Raw genomic sequence first — 5,000 nt, 5'->3', positions numbered from 1 at the left:
TATGGTGTGGTTTTGCTAATGGTGATTCAATGGAAATGGTGTCATTATGATAATGATAAAAGTTGTTGATTGTTATTATCAAATGACAAAGAACAAAAATAACAGTAATGATGATAAGATTAGCTTTTGTAATAATGATAATGATGATGATAATGATATGGATGGTAATAATGATGATAGTTGGTAAGGATGATAATAATAGTAATAATGATGATGATGATATTAATGCTAATAATGAGAATAATAACAGTAATAAAAAAAAAAATATTAATGATAATAATGATGATAATAATAACAATAATAATGATAATGATAATAATAATGATAATAATAATAGTAATAATAATAATAAAAACAATAATAATAATAATGATAAAAATAACATCAACGATAATAACAGCAGTAATAACAATAATGATGATAATGATAATAATAATAATGATGATAATAATAATAATCATACTACTACTAATACTAATGATAATGATGATAATAGTAATAACAATGATAATGATATTAATAGTATTAACATTAATTATAACACTAATAATAACAATAATGATAACAATAGTAATAATAATATTGAAAACAACAACAATAATAATAATAATGTTGATAATAATATAGATAAAAATAATAATAATAAAGATAATAATGATAATAATAATGATAATATTAATAATGTTAATAATAATAGAAATGATAATGGTAATGATAATAATGAAAATAATAATAATAATGATAAGAAAGATGATAATATTAATAACAATGATAATAATAATAATAAGGACAATAAATGATAATAAATAATGATAATGATAATAGTGATAATAATTATGAAAATGATAATGATGATAATAACAATAATGATAATAATAATAATAATGATAATAATAATGATAATAATAATAATAATAATAATAATAATAATAACAATAATAATAATGATAATAATGATAATAATAATAATGATATTAATAATAATAATGATAATAATAATAATAACAATAATAATAATAATAATGATAATAATAATGATAATAATAATAATAATAATAATAATATTCATAATAACAATAATAATAATAATAATAATAATAATAATAATAATAATAACAATAATAATAATAATAATGATAAATAATAATGATAATGAACAAAAATAATAGTAATACAAATTACAATGATAATAATAAGAATAATCATGATAATGGTAATAATAATGATAATAACAATAATAATAATATCAATAAAATTATTATAATAATAATAATAATAATGATAATAACAACAACAATAACAACAGCAATAATGACAATAATAATAGTAATAGTAATAATGATGATAATAATAATAATAATAAAAATAAAAATAATAATAATAATGTTGATAATAATACCAACACCAACAGCAACAACAATAATGATAATAATAATAATAATAGTAATGATAATAATAATAATGATAATAATAAAGATAATAATGATAATAATAATAACAATAATAATAATAATAATAATAATAATAATAATAATAATAATAATAATGATAATAAAAGTAATAATAATAATTACGATGATAATAATGATAATAATAATAATAACAATAATAATGATAAATAATAATAATAATGATAATGATACTACTACTAAAAAAAAATAATGATAATGATAAAAATAACGAAAATAATAATACTACAATAATAGTAAAAATAATGATAATAATAACAATAATAATTATGACAATGATAATGATACTAATGATGAAGATATTGAAGATAATAAAGATAATGAATAAAGACTGAATGCGGAAGAGAAAAAAAATATGAAATAACGAATAGAGGAAATACAAATAATGAATAATAATAAAACAAGAAAATCCATAGAAAAAAAGAAAGAATCTTGAACCGTAAGAAATGACAGTTAGATAAATAGATAGACAAAAAAAAAAAAAAAAATGGAATAAGGGGGTGGGGGGGAGCGCAGATGTGGGGGGGGGGTAGATGGGAGGGGGGAGTTGGTAGGTCAAAGGTCACGGGCCGAATTTACCTGCAGGTCATTTTGGAAAGGCCACAGCGCGCTATTGTGTTATTCCTCGTACTTATTCAACACCTTCGAGAGGCATAGCTAATTCATTGGAGAAAGAGAGAGAAATGGAGAAGGGGGAGAGACAGGGAGATCGATAGACAGGGAGATCGATAGACAGGGAGATCGATAGACAGTTAGGTTGATCGGAGGTTGGTAGATAGGAGGTAGATAGATAGGAGGTAGGTAGATAGACAGGGAGGTAGATAGACAGGTAGGTAGATCGGTGGTAGGTAGATAGGAGGTAGGTAGATATGAGGTAGGTATCTTTTTATAGGTAGGTTGATAGACTGATAGATACATAGGTAGATAGATAGAAGGTAGGTATTTTTTATTAGTAGGTAGATTGATAGATAGATAGATAGATAGAGAGGTGGATAGATAGAGAGGTAGATAGATAGATGGATAGATAGATAGATAAATATATTTATATATAGATAGATAGATAGGTGGATAGATAGATAGATAGATAGAGATATAGATAGATAGATAGATAGATAGATAGATAGATAAATATATTTATATATAGATAGATAGATAGGTGGATAGATAGATAGATAGATAGATAGATAGATAGATGGATAGATAGATATATAGATGGATAGATAGATATAGATAGACAAATAGACAGATATATCGACAGAGAAATGGATAAACAGAAAGAAAGAGAGAGAATGAAAGAAAGGAGGACAAGGGAAGAGAGAGGAGAAGCTTCCTCCCTTCCTCCTTCCCTTCGTCTTCCTTTCTGCCTCTTTTATTCTCTTCTTTTATTCCCTCCTTCGCTCAATTCCTCGCCCCACCCACCCACCCACACATCCACCTTCATCCACCCATCCACCTTCATCATCCCCTCCTCTCCATTCCACCCACAACCCCCCCCCCCCCTCCTTCTCTCTTCCCCACCCCCCTCCTTCTCTCCTCCCCAACCCCCTCCTTCTCTCCTCCCCAACCCCCTCCTTCTCTCCTCCCCATCCCCCTCCTTCTCTCCTCCCCATCCCCCTCCTTCTCTCCTCCCCAACCCCCCTCCTTCTCCCCTCCCCATCCCCCTCCTTCTCTCCTCCCCCTCCCCCTCCTTCTCTCCTCCCCACCCCCCCCTCCTTCTCTCCTCCCCAACCCCCTCCTTCTCTCCTCCCCACCTTGTCATCTTCCTCCCCCTTCATCTCTCCTCCTCTCCCTCTCCCTCTGTCTCTCACTTCCCCTCCTTTTCCCCTCCTCCTCCTTTCCCCTTTTCCATCTGTGATTCCCCTCCCTTACTGTCCCTTCGTTTCGCCTTCTATTCCTCCGTCTTTCGCTCATCTCCCTCCTTTCTCTCCATCTCCCTCCTCCTTTCTCTCCATCTCCCTCCTTTCTCTCCATCTCCCTCCTCCTTTCTCTCCATCTCCCTCCTCCTTTCTCTCCATCTCCCTCCTCCTTTCTCTCCATCTCCCTCCTTTCTCTCCATCTCCCTCCTTTCTCTCCATCTCCCTCCTTTCTCTCCATCTCCCTCCTCCTTTCTCTCCATCTCCCTCCTTTCTCTCCATCTCCCTCCTTTCTCTCCATCTCCCTCCTTTCTCTCCATCTCCCTCCTCCTTCCTCTCCATCTCCCTCTTTTCTCTCCATCTCCCTCCTTTCTCTCCATCTCCCTCCTCCTTCCTCTCGATCTCCATCCTTTCTCTCCATCTCCCTCCTTTCTCTCCATCTCCCTCCTTTCTCTCCATCTCCCTCCTTTCTCTCCATCTCCCTCCTTTCTCTCCATCTCCCTCCTCCTTCCTCTCCATCTCCATCCTTTCTCTCCATCTCCCTCCTTCCTCTCCTTCTCCCCTCCCCCCAACCGCCCATTTCTTCCTCATTCCATCTCCCGTTCTCTCTTCCCCATTCTCTCTCCTCTTCCCTCTCCCATTCCCTTTTCCTCCCCCCCCCTCCACCTCTCTTTCCCTTTCATATCTCTTTCTCCCACTCCGTCTCCCTTCCTCCCTCTCCATCTCTCCTTCTTCCTCATCCATCTCGCCTTCTCCATCTTCCCTCTTCCTCCCTTCACCTCTTTTCCTCCCTTTCCATCTCTCCTCCCTCTCCATCTCCCCTCCTCCCTCTCCATCTCTCTTCCTCCCTCATCCATCTCTTCTCCCCCTCCACCTCCCCTCCTCCCTCTCCCCCTCCCCCTCCCCCATTCCAACCTCCCCCTCCCTCTCCCCTTCTCCCTTACCCCCCTCCCCCCCATCCAGAACAGCGGGCGTAGAGAGGCGGTAATAGCGCCCATGGGTGGTTCGAGAGGGCTCATCGGGGGGTCATTGAAGGATGGGGAGGTGGGGGCATCTGGAAGGGGGGGTGGGGGTATCTGGAAGGGGGGGTAGAGGCATCTGGAAGGGGGAGTTGGGGGCATCTGAAAGGGTGGGGGGGGGTAGAGACATATGAAAGAGGGGTAGGGGGCATCTGAAAGGTGGGGTAGGGGGCAGCTGGAAGGGGAGTAGGGGCATCTGAAAGAGGGGGTAGGGGGCACCTGGAAAGGGGGGAGGGGTGTACCTAAAGCTCGAAGGGGGGAGGGGGTATCCAAAGCGATAAGGGGTATATCTATAACGGGAGGGGGTATCTGTAGGGAAATGGGGGTATTTATAAAGGGAAATGTGTATAGAGGGGAAAGGAAGAAATCCACTGGGAGAAAAGGGTATCGGTAAGGGTAGTGGGGGGATCTATAGGTGGAAGGGGGGGTTGTGGATCTATGGGGGGGGGGAAGGGGACATCTGAAGGGGGGAGGGTGGATCTATAGGTGAAAGGGGGGCATCTGAAGGGAGAGGGGGCTCTGTGGGGGGGAAGGGGATCTGTGGGGGGAGGAAGTGGGGATCTGTGTGTGGGGGAGGAAGGGGAGATCTGTGTGTGGAGGAGGTAGTAGGAAGTGGGGTATCTATAGGTAGAAGGAGGGCATCTGGGGAGGGGGGAGGG

This window comes from Penaeus chinensis, chromosome 28 (assembly GCF_019202785.1).
Source record: "Penaeus chinensis breed Huanghai No. 1 chromosome 28, ASM1920278v2, whole genome shotgun sequence".
In the NCBI taxonomy this organism is placed as follows: Eukaryota; Metazoa; Arthropoda; class Malacostraca; order Decapoda; family Penaeidae; genus Penaeus; species Penaeus chinensis.
This window is presented reverse-complemented; position numbering follows the sequence as displayed.